This window comes from Lonchura striata, chromosome 7, assembly GCF_046129695.1.
Source record: "Lonchura striata isolate bLonStr1 chromosome 7, bLonStr1.mat, whole genome shotgun sequence".
Taxonomy (NCBI): domain Eukaryota; kingdom Metazoa; phylum Chordata; class Aves; order Passeriformes; family Estrildidae; genus Lonchura; species Lonchura striata.
The window spans coordinates 25,320,909-25,335,588 of NC_134609.1; the positions used below are offsets into that span (position 1 = coordinate 25,320,909).

The 14,680-nt window shown below is 34.5% G+C and overlaps 1 protein-coding gene across 3 annotated transcripts in view; it reads left to right on the plus strand.

Moving 5' to 3' along the window:
• The window catches only part of ATRNL1 (attractin like 1), a 431,352-nt gene that overhangs the window by 116,694 nt on the left and 299,978 nt on the right, over window positions 1–14,680 (plus strand). The gene's annotated exons all lie outside the window — the stretch shown is intronic.

Sequence of the window (14,680 nt, forward strand, 5' to 3'; positions counted from 1 at the left end):
TTCTGCAGGAAAAAATACCAGAGATCCATAGATAAGTCAAATCAGTGTTACTGGAAATTAAGAGGAACCATAGCTGGGACCAGGGACAGTGCAAACATAAAGAAAGAAAGTAATGGCTCTATTTCTTTTCTCCTTCATTCTGCTAATACTATTGGTAATGCAGGAAAAAAAAAAATTAAAGTTGTCTGGAAATTAAAACCATTATTAAAATAGAAACATACAGAGAAAAATAGGAGTTGAAAGGGCAACCCATTTAGAAGCTGAGCTTAAATGTGACTGAAATAAGGAGAAAATAAGGCAGGAAATTACATGAAGACAATCAAAGGACAAAAGAATCACAAGGAACTAAAAAACCACCCAAACCAGTAATTTTTAGAGTTGCATCTTGTGTCAGTTTGCTGCTGCCAGCTGAGTTTCTGGCTGGACCCCACCAACTTTGCTTTTCCCCACCAACTCAGCCTTTGGTTCCATGGCTGCCTGAGCACATGGTGTGTGTTCCCCTTGGAGCTCCTGATTAATTACTTTGAGGATGCAGGTTGAAAACTTTTTAAAGGCATGACAAGATGACGACTATAACTCTGAAAGTACATCTGTAATACTGTAATATTCTTCATGGATCAAGTTGCTATAGTTACAAGGACAGAGCTTGCTTTGAATTGGAGAGCAGTCAAAGCTGGGGACAGAGGATGCACTTGATCTCTGCACTGCAGAGGTGAAGTCGTGTGCTCTGGGATAAAATCTGCAGGTCATTTCCCTGGCACACTCATGACGTAAAAAAACTTTTTCCAGTGTCCTGATGAAAGTACTTATGTATTCAGTACACACATTACGTTTTCTGCTGTCATGATATATTTACTTACAGGTAAAATCTGAGCTCTTAGTTTGACTGTTGGTGATGCAGATTAAAATAATTTGCAAGAAAACCTTCCTTTTTTATATAGCTTCTAGTAGCCCTCAAGAAGGAGGAGGACATGCATAGCAAGCCTTGAAGTCCTTGAAAAACTTTTATCTTTTTTCCCTAACTATGCCAATAGTTTCCTAAATCCTTTCTGTTTACACTCCTAGGAGGTAATTCAAAAAGCTCTAAAAGATATGACTTTCCACCTCTGAGTGATCAATTCTGTTCTGACCTTTGTCCAGGGATGGCAAATTCTGTTAAAATATAATTTTTTTCCACTCTGGTACTAATGGTGGCTTTACAACTGTCATCAGATAACTGATACATTTATAGTGGTATTACATAGTGTTATGGTATTAAATTACCATGGAATGAGTAACAGTTGTTATAGAAAAAAGATACAATTCAGATTTCAAAAGGTTTTGAATAGTTGTGATTAAAGAATGGCTAATAAAAAAGACTTTTTGGGATGTTCACTCACTATAATTGCTGACATTTCAATAGCTTTAAAACAGATCTAAGGACTTGCTTTGCATCCTGATATCACTCAGACTTAGGAAATGTGACAAACCTTGCAGAAGGACAAAGAAAAGATGGAGGCATAATAGCAGGCTTCAGATGCATGAAGGGAAGCTGAAAAGAGAGGGAGATGATAAAGTGCCTTCCCCCACGCCCTCATTTTGGTTGAGGAGGAAGTAATGGGATTAGGTTGCAACAAGAAAGATTAAGGTGGAATACAAGGAAAAATTTCTACTGGTTAAACCGTGAAAGATTACCTAAATATGCTATGAAATCTGCATTACCACTTACACTATCCCTTTTAAATTTTCAAATGTCTCAGGCTTTAGAAATGGGTAGGGAACTAGCTGATTCCACACATTTTTCTCCAGTCCTAATATTCTGTAGTGTCTTGGAGTCTGAAATCTAGAAAGCAGGGAGCTACTGGGTGAAGATAAAGTATTCTGATTATATATGAAATGAAGCTGTGGATGTTTGCCATATTTTGGGTCATTAATGTTACTAAGATGTCACTAATTTGTATATGACTTACTTTTGAATCTGTAGCATTTCAGTTACTGTAGACTGAAAAAGCTTTCCATACTATGCAGGTTTCCCCCGTAGCTGAGACTGGTTTATTTTTGTCAGAAATGTGGTTTTGGTTGCTGATGGGCAATAGTTTGGCAACAGTAATATTTTTTAAGAAATCATTACTATTCTTTTTCTTGAAATAACCATACCTAATACCAATTATTCATTTAAATTCTGTCACTTGAAGTCTCTTTTCAATACAGAGAATGAGAGTTAGAATTCGTATTCTTGGTGTAAAAATGAGCTTTATATTCAGTTGTCCTAAGATGTGGCTTGCAGTGAAGATATATGTGCTCCTTCAGTTCTTTATGACATTCCATTGTTCAAATATATAGTTTGAATTATTTTGTATTTGATTCATTGCTGCATTCTGTACAAAAATCAGTAATAAATTGCAGGGGTCTTTTATGATAAGGGAAGTTCTGTGACTGTAATCTATTAGTTATCTATTCTTACACTAATTAAAATGGTTTCAGGTAGTCTGTGGTGTCAAATAGGTAGCCATAATAGAAAATGAAAGTAATGTATTATCTTAAATCATAAAATATTTTAGCTTGTACAAAAAATGTTGCATTCTTTCTTGGAAAAAAATGGTAGTGCACAAATTAGTAAGTCCAGACCCTGTGCACATACCTAAGATTTGTCATCTAAACCCCCTGTCTAGCAGAGAAAGCATGAAGAGAGGGTACCACCCAAGTTACCAGCATCCTTTGTAAGAGTTATCTCAATGTGCGAGAAAATAGGAGGGAAGGCAGAGGTGAATTCTGGACATAAAGGAACAGGATGCTCTAGGAGGAGACAGGTTTGGGTTTCCAGGCCAAGCAAATCCATGGGAAGTCCTTGGAGTGCTAATTCAGTGCTGTCAGCCTGTGCCAGAAATATTTAAGTAATCAAACCCTGTCTTGAACAGAATAAGGCAAATTCTGTGCTGTGGTGAAGATTAGATGAGAGAATCACAGCTCAGTGATTCCTGGGACACAACTCAGCTGTTCCTGGGACACCTGGGCAGCATTTCGGTCTGAGGTGTTGAAGAGCTTGAAAGTAGATATTCCAAATCACTTTGATTAATTTTTTTCTAAATTTTGCTCAAGTCCCATTTGAGGGATGATTTTGAAGGTATGCATATTGAAATTCAGTGACAGAGAACTCATAATTGAGTATTATTGGATTTTGGAAGTAAAGCAGCTTTGACTGTAGGTGTGAACAGGTCCTGGCTTGCTGTCTTGGTGGTTTCTCTGGGTGTTTTGTTTTCTTCAGGGTCTTGCTGTGTTATGTGCTGCATTTCTGGGAAATACACAGTTTTAAAATAGAAATTCTAGAAAAAAAATAGAGCTGTGTGTGTACTACAGCCTGTACATAACGTGCAAAAAACCCCATTATGGCAGATTGCTTGAAACAATTTTGTTTCATCTTAGTGATGTTTTTTAGTATTATTTTCAAACTCATTAATCATCTACTTAGTTGTCAGTGTTAAAAAAATTGCTCTAGCTGCTTATCACCTTGTCATGTTCTTTATGCATGATATTTTAAAAAATTATCCTTACAATTTACGAGATGCCAGGAAAAAATTCTTTACAGTAACTAATGACACACGCAATGAATGTATAATAGATTTAATAATAATAAGACAATGTAAGCGTTTTACTGTATTCTCATTTTCCTTAATAATGGGATAACACTCCAAGCAGCATTCAGTCTTCCCAGAATTGTGCTGCCATTGTTGCTTTTGCACTGATTTTTCTCTTAGCAGCCCTTAAAGGCACCAGAGACACTGATGGCCATTCTGAAAAAGCTTCTAACCACACAGGCTGTTGAGGTGATGTTTTTTAAGCAAGTCTGCAGCATTCCTGTTGTCTTTTCATTTCTCTTTTATCAGACATTGGGCATTTGCAATACCAAAGGCAGCAGCTTCCCCCCGCTTTTGGTTTGTAATCATTCTGTTTGGAAAGGTAAAGTTAATATTTTTCTAGAAACATCTGATTTTTTTTAATGAGATCTTCAAGCCATTATCAAAAGTATGTTTTTAGCAAATATACACCATGTGTGCACCACCTGTATTTGTACACCTATGTGTGTACATCTACACATACTGTTGCTTGAATGCATTCCACATAAACTTTGGCATCTAGACATGGGCCACCCAACTGGCATGTACAGGAAATCCCTCAAGACATTAAAAAAAGTAAATCAGACAGGTATCAATAAAAGACTAATTTGTGAGAGCCCTTAGGTGAAGGCCGTTGGTGAAATTTAACCCAGCAGTAGATTAGTTGTATAGATACATATTTCTAATTATTAGTGTTGGTTAAAAGAATAAAAACTAAAACTTATTAGTGATGTGTTGTCCCCGAAGTTATATACGAAGAATGCTCTTCCATGGTGTTCAAATCTTGTTCTTTAGAAAATGTGATTATTCTGCCAAGTTACTGACAGCTGAGGTGTGGATTTTGAGAGAAGAGGCCAAGGGTGCCACAAGCCATTACTTCAAGTGTCTTTGAAAGAGAGACATGAGAAAGATGTTAAACTCATCCTGGCAGCAGATTGACAATGGTCTCCTTGGATTTTAGGTTCTAACTTTTAAAGGTGCCTAATGGGTGACTTTACAAACTATTTTCTCTGGCACTATTTCTGTAATTTTTACCTATTCAGTAGTGGCAACCTTCATAATATGTTTTCATCATGACCCTCTGTGGAGGAGCTGATTCTGATTTCCTTCCTTTCTTCTCCAAAAGAAAGACTGTTGAAAGCTGCCAGGGGCACCCTCCAGAACAGACAGAGAACCTTCCCTGTAGATCACAGAGGGCAATAAGTGTGTTAGATATTTATAAAAAGAATCCAGTTCAATTACCTTAAAGTAATTGTGGGGTTCTTTAGATGGGATGCTTACACCAAAACCCACTTTTATGCACATTCTTTTAAATAATATGCATTCTGAATTTTTAGCATCAAAAGCATCAATTTGAATTAGGATATCCATGGAAAAATAGGAGAAATGTGCTAAAGAAAACCAATTGGAAATAGATCCCAGGAAAACTGGTCCATAGAGCCCAGGATGATATAAACAGGATGCCTTTGTTTGCTCCCCAGCCATATTCTTAGAATATAGTTGTACATGTATATATGAATATGTTCACAGCATTTGTATATGAAATTTGATGGACAGCAGATTACATAATTTCGCACATTACCAAAAGCAACCTGTCTATCATAAAGGAAAAGGTTGATAACATAACAAGGAAAACAATATTTTATTCACTTCTTTTTTTAAACTAAAATTGTTGTGTATGTAGTTGATAGGAAGATACCTACTAATTTACATTTAGACTTATTTTTTAACATTTCAAAAAGTTATTTAACCAATGAGTGAACAGAAAGCAGCAGTCTTAATTTTTCACTTTAACACTATTGCTATGTAGCTTTAGAATTACCTGTAGTTTGGGATTGCATAGGGCTGGTAGAGAAGCATCAAATATAGACCATCTGAATATAAATTTTTTTATTACTTTATTTAAGACAGTAAACCTAAATGTGGAATTAATTGTTTCCTTAGGAATAGTTTTAGATGGTAAATATCAAATATGTGGCCATTGTACTATGAGTTTTGGTCTTAAAACACCTGGACACTAACAGCTTTAGGAATGGATGGATGATGCTATTTCAACAGGAAAAGTTGGGCAAGTGCTGTTGGCCTGAGAAGTGGCTTTTTGGAGTCCAAAAAGGAGAAAGTCTTGCATTTAAATCTTCATCAAGAGACAGCTGTAAACTTGGACTTTTTTTCTTCTGCAACACACAGTTCTGTTTCAAAAAGGTTTCTGGTCCAAAATCTTATATTCTAGGACCATGAGTCCTGTTTAAAGTAGGACTAAGAATGTAGGCAAAGAGCTTTAACTGACATCTGCTGGAGAAAAAAACAGAACTGTAAGAAGCATAAGTATCCTCAATTAGCAGTATAAATTACAGCAAAAGCATTTATTTCTGCATCTTCCTAAAGTAGAACAAATATTCAAATGTGAGTTTTGACTCTCTTAGAGTATGAAATGGCAGCTTGGGATACAGAGGTTTTGTATAGTTTTTCTGCTTACCTGTTTTAATGTCTAGCATGTAGGGAATTTGTGGACATCACTGGTGCAAGATCACACATTTGGGATTCCATCATTAGCTGTCTAAAATTTACAGGTAATTTTGTATTAGGTTAAATACTATATTCTAGAAGTCCTCTTTTCACAGTGACTAAGTATGAAATTAAAAAATCACAAGTATCTTTTAGTCCAGACACTTCAAGATTAATCACAGGAGAAAGGGATCTTCAGTGGATTGGTTGCTTATGACACAAGAGCACAGGAGCCTTTGTGAATAAAGACATTTTACATAAAAGTAGGTAAATGTTGGAAATCAGTGGAACAAAGAGTATTGTGTGCCCTGTACTGTCTTCAGGTACCAGAATAGGGAACTAAATTAGAAAAACCTGTTTGCTTGTACTTTGGTTTATAAGAAACAGTGTGTTACAAGTTCACAGCAAAACTGTGATAAGAAACTGTAATTTAAGATTATTCAAAGAAAATCTCACATGCTAAGTTCCAGCAGATAACATGATTTTGTTCCTGCTGTACAAACAAAGTAGCCGAAGGTTTTGACAAATGAGGGGACTGTCAAGAAATCCCATTTTGCAGTAGTGGTGTTTTGTTTTGTTTTCACTAATTCTTTTTTTACCTTTCAGCATTGAATAGAGATGACACCAATTCCTTTTTTTTTTTTTTCCAAAATAAAATACCTTACCATAGAATAAAAGCATTTAGTGTTAACTAAAATGCTGGAGTTTGGTTTTAGTAGAAGGAAAAGGGTTTCTTGGTTCATATGAAACACAAAGAAAAGAGATTCTAGCACAATAAGCTATTCAAGAAAAGCCTCATGCAGCTTTTTGCAGATTTAGAGCAGTCAGAATAAACACTCTTTTTAAGAAGACCTATATCCCCAAAGGTGATTTGAAAACTTATTTTCCTTCCTTTAATGAGTGCTGTTTATTGAACAGTATCCAAGGTAGTCTGACCACTGAGTGAAGCCTGTACTTGGGCTTAGTTATGAATTTAAATTAGGTTCACGTCAATCAGAATGTATTCAAAATCAGTCCTGTGCTACTAAAGCAGAAGTGGATTGCCATAGGAAAAACTTTGTTGAGGAACTTGGAAAAAGACATCTTTAAAAATTACTGTTCCAGTTTTCTTTGACTGGCAAGCAAAATGTGCTAAGCAAACTTCTCAATATGCTGTTAATTCTTGTGTATACAGATAACTTTTTTTTTTTTTGGTAGATTAGAGCTATGTTATTGAGTCTGATTTCTAGCACAATTAATTGTAAGTTCAAACAAAAACTCAACCTAAAATTAGGAAACTTTCTATAGATACATTTGTATTCCATAACCTACTTAGAATAATGTTAAGTGAAACTGGAGTTACACTTCAAGGAAAGTATCATTGTCAAGTATCAGTAGACATTAGGTGCTCATAATTTTATGGGAGGAAAAAATAAGAAAACTGTTGAATGTAGCATGATTAACCTCCAGAGAGAGATTATTTGTGTGGCTGTGGGATTTCAAAAGGTTTTGACTGGATGCCTGTTCAACATGTTTAACATTTTTGCTGTTCTGCATACAGAAGATTTTTATAAACTTCCTGTCAAGTACAACTGTTTTAAGCTACCTCTTGATTCTCTAAATTTGATTTTATTTCCTAAACCAGGATGTGTGTGCCCATTGCAGAATGATGTGATTTTAGGAGCAGTCAGCATGGCAAAGAGCTGGTTCATGCATCACCTTAGGATTGATGTTGGAATGGCTGATTGTGGAGAACCACTGATTTTTTTTTCTTGCCTAAGGAAGTTTTGTTTCCATCTTGAACAATTGCAGTGTAATTGTGTAGTTAAATCACTAGTAACCAATTTTATTAACTACAGTTTTGTTCCTTAAGGCTGATGGCTGCACTGGGCTGCTTTGTGTAACTTCTCCATCCAGCAAAGTTGATTCTAATTTACTCATGTGGAGTAGGAACAAGGTAGCTTTTTTAAAAAGAAAAATGAAAAAAAAAAACAAAACCCTTAATTTAAAATGTTTCTGAGTCTGCTATGCAACAAAAGTATTTGAAATAGTAAAAAGAATAAGAACAAGTTGTGCTATCTTAATCTGTGTAAGAAGCAGGCATTTTGTGCTTGTTCAGCATCTTATCCTGAGAACCTTGAATTCAGGCATCCTTTAATTGATCACCACTTATAGCTTTTACAGATATTGAAGAGATACAGCAGTTTGATTTATATTATATTCCTTTATCTCTGTGCTTATTTAATCTACTTGCAGTGATTAATGACAATTCTCTTGCTCTTACTGATGTTAGTGATCAAGTCCTCCTGCATGCTCTTGTGGAACACAGTTTCTGACAATGATGAACCAGTGGCTCTGCATTCTTATTCTTGTGTTTTTTTTAAGGTTTACATGCTATAAATTTATTTTATGTGGTAAGGAATACTTTTAAAATGTATTTCTGATGTGCTGTCTGAGCTTTGTATCTGTATGTTCACCTTCCTAATGAAAAGTGTAAATCCATTGGTTTCCAAATGATATTCCTAGAGGAGGTAGGCAGGACATGATTTAGAAACTTTCAGCTGTCTAGAACTGTACTGATTTTGTCAACCTGAGATAAACAAACATATTTTATCCTGTTCTGAAGGTGATGTCAGAAGCTCACATAGGTGCTGTGTCTGGCTCAGGGGGCACTGGGGGCAGGCAGCTGCAAGCTGAAGATGACATTTTCTTAAATCACTGTTACTTGATCCTCAAATAAGCCTTTGACCAAAGCCAGTCTTCTCATCCCAAATGCAATAGAAAAAGCAGGAATTTTTTTCATTTCTAGTTTCTGCATCTCTCCTTCTATGTGTGTTTTGGATTGAAATGGTCACCCCTTTCCCTAGGGGAGCCTGGGAACCCCCCTGAGCTGGTGAGAAAATAGATTTTGAGGCATTATGCAGCTCATTCCTCAACTGATCAAATGAAGATCTTCAAAAAAACTTGTAATGGCATTTCAGTTTGATTGCAGTTGATTCTGCCTTCATTTTCTGAGTGCTTAATGAAATACATTATAATGCCAGACCACATTAGTTATTTAAGGACAAAAAAAAAGCCTCCCTTGCAATGGAATACATTAAAAATCAGTCTTATTTTGTACCTCCTAATGGCTAACAGAGGGAAATGATTTGCTGACTTCTTTACATTTCGTGGCATTTTTGCTTGATAAATTGTAGAAATAATTTCTTTTCTTTGGGCTTTTACTCTGAATGACCAAATACACACAAATAATTGCAATCACCAGTTGTTGACTTCAGATGTTTTTCACCTTAGATTGGAATTTTTTCTTACATTTTAGGCTGCTATGAATAACTTTTGAATGCTTTTAAATAGTTTTGCATTTCATACTGCCTTATAATAATGTTTATTTTGTTGGGTTTTTTTTTTGTTTGTTTTGTTTGTTTGTAATAACTTACAAATTCTCTTTGGAGGGAATTAGCGGAAAAATAACAGCCTTTTGATGAAAGGAGGTTTTTTGACCAAAATTTCCAAAATAGTAGAGAAGCTGCTGTCTTAAGAAAATTTCAAAAGACATAATAACAACAATAGTAGGTACTAGGCCTTTTATTCTCTGAAAATGTCTTAAACACATGTCAGTATGGACATTAGAACATGAAGGTTTCCAAAATCTTCACTTTACATTTTTGCTTTGAAAATAACTATCAAGACTCACTGTTTTAGTTTTTACTAAAGCTGGTAAAAGTTTGTCTGTCACATCTGAAATTACTTCCTTTTTAAGTAATTCTAATTTTCTCTTGTGTTTTCATGTGAGAAATCTCTTCACAGCTGAGAAAACTAAGAGTAATTTAAGAAATAATATTTTGAATCTTGTGAAAGGTCTCTTTAAATGCTTGTATATGTAAAAAATTGTCCCATACATCAGATATATATAGAGTCCAGTTTTAAGTTGAACTCTTAAACTCTGTATGTTAATCCAGTCTAAAATTTGTAGGCAATTTAGTATTTGGTAACCAATATTAATATTATATTTGGAAATGAAATTAATAAGTGGAAAGAATGAAAAGGAAATTAATAAGTATGACAAGTTAAACTTATCTCCAAATAAAGTAGTATTAATAATTTCACTTGGAATTTTTCATTTTTCTATGTTCAAAGCTAATGTAAAATTTCAGTTTTTCAAACAGATTAACATGGAAAACATGAAATTGCAGCTACTGTATTTCATGAGTTCATGTGGCAATGTTTTGGTTCAGCATGTTTTTTGATAGAAAATGCATATTATTCAAACAGCAAATAATAAAAATTCTGTAGAGTGACTCAATATTGGCATGAGAGTTTCAGGCACAGCATTACTCTTGTTAATTGTTTAGGATTCTGCTCAGTTCCTAACAAGAAAAAAGATCCTGTCTTTCAGTGTTAATCTTGTGTGTTGCATTTTCATTATCTACTTCTATAAAACAAAATTATGGTTTTCCAAGCTGTCTTTATACTGTTTGTTGCTGATGATTAAAGACAGCCAGCTTTCCTGTGATTGCTTGAGAGGTATTTATTGCAAATAAACAAAAGAAATCAGTTCACTTTTCAGGATGAATGCTTTCAACAGAAGGAATACAAACACTGCAGAGCTATTTTACCAGAGCAAAAATGGCTAAAGAACAAATACAAGCCTTTAAGTGATGAAGGTTGTCTTTAAGTTCAACCAAACGAAATTTTGATTTCTGCCACAGATAATCAGTCTGTTTGTTGTTTCTGGGTTTATTAGGATAAATATCCCCCTTCTGGAATGTATGTTTAATGCTGAAAGCTAAGGAGGTGACACCTGTGATTTCCAGGTTGTTGACTGTTGCTTTTCAGGAAAAAGTCGTTGCCTTACCAGTGGTCACATGATCTCAGTAGTGTTAGTTCAAGGTTTAGTGAAATTGTCTGTGTTTTAATATGACTTTAAGTTCCCTGAGTGACAGAAATCCAAATTATTTGTTTATTCTGTTAACTTTTATCTCTGTCTCACAGTCCTTACCACTGTGTTAGTACACCTTGTGTTTTTTTCTTTTCTGTCCTATTAGGTTTCTATAAAAATAAATTAATTTGAGACTAAAGAAATATAAATCACAAGGTAAAACAAGAAAGAGGAAAATAAAATTAGTTATATATGTGTTAATTATTCTAGTAAGACTGATTTATTTTGGGGGATAATAATGTCACCGTAAAATGACAGTTCTATTTCTGCATGTACAGCAGTGTGTTTTAATACCTTTTCACCTTTTTTTTTCTTTGTACTCCTTTGTACTTTTTGCTTCGTAGAAGTTCTTTAACTTAATTTTAATGCTGCTTAATTAATAATATTGCAGAAATGTTATTTGGCACATCTTTTTGATTTTACATTTCCTGTCTCAAAGGCTGAATGGATGTATTTCCTATAAAAGCAATTGTTGAATATGAAAAGGGTATCAGGGGCTTCTAGCTAAATACATATTTCTAGAGAATTAAGTGACTGGAGAGTTTTGCAATATTCCTAATGTAGAAAATAGTCTCTGTAGGGCAGTTGCCATATGAGTAGAGTAATAGATTACATAGGTGAACATTTAGAGGGAAACTGAGTATTAAAAATTCTGGATCTAATATAAGTTTATACTTGTTATTTCTTGCTTAGCCTAATCTAAGAGAAATTCTCTATTTCCTTTTCTTTTGATTTAACTTATTCCTTGAATGTTAGCAAAATTAACAAAGTAGCACACCTCAATATTTAATGGCATTGTCATAGCTTTACTTTAAAAAACATCAGCAAGGTGTCTTATAGTAATTATCCACACGCAGCTCTGGTTTAGCAACCTTTCATGTAAGCAAACATATTTACTTAAATCAGCATCTGTAGTGAGCTCCATTTGTGAGAAAAATGCTCTTGCAGTTGTATGTTGGAGATGGGGGCTAAGCAGTGAGTGTTTTTAAATTCAATTGTTTAAAATGCACACTGCATGGAAAGAGTGATGGGTATTCTTCTGTTGTCAGCAAGAACATTTATATGCTGAGCTGGCAACTTGGAATCAATCATACAGTGGATTTATTATTTAATAAATTCTGTAGGTTTCTGATTTTGCAGCATGGATTTGCTCTACTGGATTATATTGTTTTCATATAATCTTCTGTTCCATTTAGAATCTGCTTGTTGTACAAAAGAGTATCTTGAGCTGCTATTTCCCTAAAAATAGAGTAGATATTGCAAGCATTTCATGTTGTTTTTAAAGCTCTAATGTCATCATTTCACTTATTATGTAAAAAATAACAAAACAAAGTTTTAAAGTCTATCTTTTAAGCAGGTTTTTATTGTGAGCCACAGATTATTTATTTTAAATATTTAATTCTTGGTAAAAAGCATGGTAATTAAGTATTTAAAATAACTGTTTAAACAAAAGCAGGCGTGCATTATCTAAACCCAAGTTGGAGATGAAGAGTAGGATGGGAAGATTTGAAGTTGGGCTAAACTCACTGTTTTTGTTCCAGAGTGCAGCACAAAGTACACAGAATCATGGAATCATTTTGTTTGGGAAAAACCTCTAAGCTCACCCAGTGCAGTCATTACCCCAGCAGTGCCAAGCCCATCACAAACCCCCATCCCCAGCTGCCACATCCACACATCTTTTAAATCCCTCCAGGAACAGTGAATTCACCACTTCCCTGCATGGCCTGTTCCAGTTCTTGACACCTCTTTCAGTAAACAAACTGAAATGTTGGCCTCAAAAAAGTATGGAAAATGTAAAATTAATCTCTTTTCCTGATTTCTGCCAGTTTACAATGATTGATACAAAATATGATTTTAAATTTGATCCCAAGACTTTGTCTATTTCAAGGTAACAAAACTAGTAGCATTAGGCTGGGAAAGATCCTACTTTAGTTGCAGCTTTAACTATTGACTACATTATTATCCCAGGAGAAACCATTCACTGAGAGTGGTTAAGCAGAGAGAAGCACATAGGAAATATTAGAGAAAATATGTGTAGAGGAGTATGGAAATATTGGGGTAATGGAAGAATTTCAGTCTTCTTTCCAAATGTCCTACAACATTGTCCTGCTTCTGCTATTAAATTTTTTTATTCATATACACTCACATTTGCTTCAGTATCAGCAGTGATGGCCAAAATAAATTTTTTTTGGGTTACCCCCACATAGAGATCCACAGATTGGTAGGAATCTGTTTTTCATCACACATTTGCAAGCCCCAGATAATTAACTGCATATAAAAAGCATATTAAAATATGCTTTCATTGCTCTGAAACAGATTTTTACTAGATTTGAAAACTGTAAATGCAAAGGTGTTGTCTTTGTTCATGGTATTATCCAGGAACAGTGAGGTTAATAGGAACTTGCTGAATGAGAGTAATAAATGTTCACTGAAGTGCTGCTACTGTATAATCACTTGTGTTTTCCACTTTCACATTTTTGCTCTACTTCCTATTACATGAGCAATAATTGTGGGAGCAATCAATTAAGGTTAGTTGGCAATAACTTTTATATTTGTCAAAACACTGACACCTTTTGGAATGTGCTTCAGAATTCACCCTTTTAGCTCCTTTATAACTTTTGTGCTGTCTTGTAATGGAGCATCATTGTAATGGAGCACTTAACTATAAGCAGAATAAGCTGCTAAGAATATATTTCTGTATTTTTCACTGAAAGCATTGCAAAAATTTACACAATTAAAATCAACTTTTGTGAAGAGGCTTTTCCAGCTTAAAGTGCCTAAATAATAATTCCATAAATGTAGAGTGGAAAACATGAATGGATTTGGGAAAACATAACTTATAATGTAGGGGCAGTGCTTTAATGAACATTTATTATAGAGTATCAGGAGGACAGCAGAATAACAAAATGTAGTATTTTGTGGTAACTGCAGATATTTTTCTGAAGTTTTTTGTTATGAAACAGAGGAAAACATCACAAATCACTATGTGCTGCATAGAAATTTCTGGTGTTTCTTGCAGACAAATTGAATGCCTGGCACTCCTTAGTAAGAATTTTTCTTTAAGTTCAGCTGGCTATTTAATGAGCTCTGAGGGCTGAACATGCCATTGAAATCCTGAAATTTATGTATTATTTTAATAATATCTTACATTTAATTAGGTTTTTGTCTAGTACCTTTTTCTCTATTTGTTTTAGGCTGAGGCAGAGAGGTGAGCATGTGTTTGGGATGGGACACTGTCAAAGAAGGATTTATTGTGTGTTATTCCTTATCAGTATAAGGGAGGTTTAAAACTCAGGCTGTGATAGGAATTCAATATGAGATTATAAAGTAGAGAATAAACTTTTATCTTATTTGGTTCATCACTTGGTACTGTATCTGTTCCCAAGCAGGACCTCATATATTAAATCCTTTATCTTAGTCATAATTAAAACTTTGGTGAAAGCCTAATATGAATATCATGGTAGGTTCAGAGTTACTTTGGATTAAAGAAGGACTTTGAGTGTGGTGTGAATATTAGCAGGGAGTCATTCCATTGATGATGTATTGACACATTTACCAGGGAGAGATTAGTAAATTTTTTACACTTGGTTAGCAATAAAAAATGACTGCCTAAACAAGATAGTAGTTCAAATAAACATGGAAAGGAAAAGGAAGAAGAGAGCTC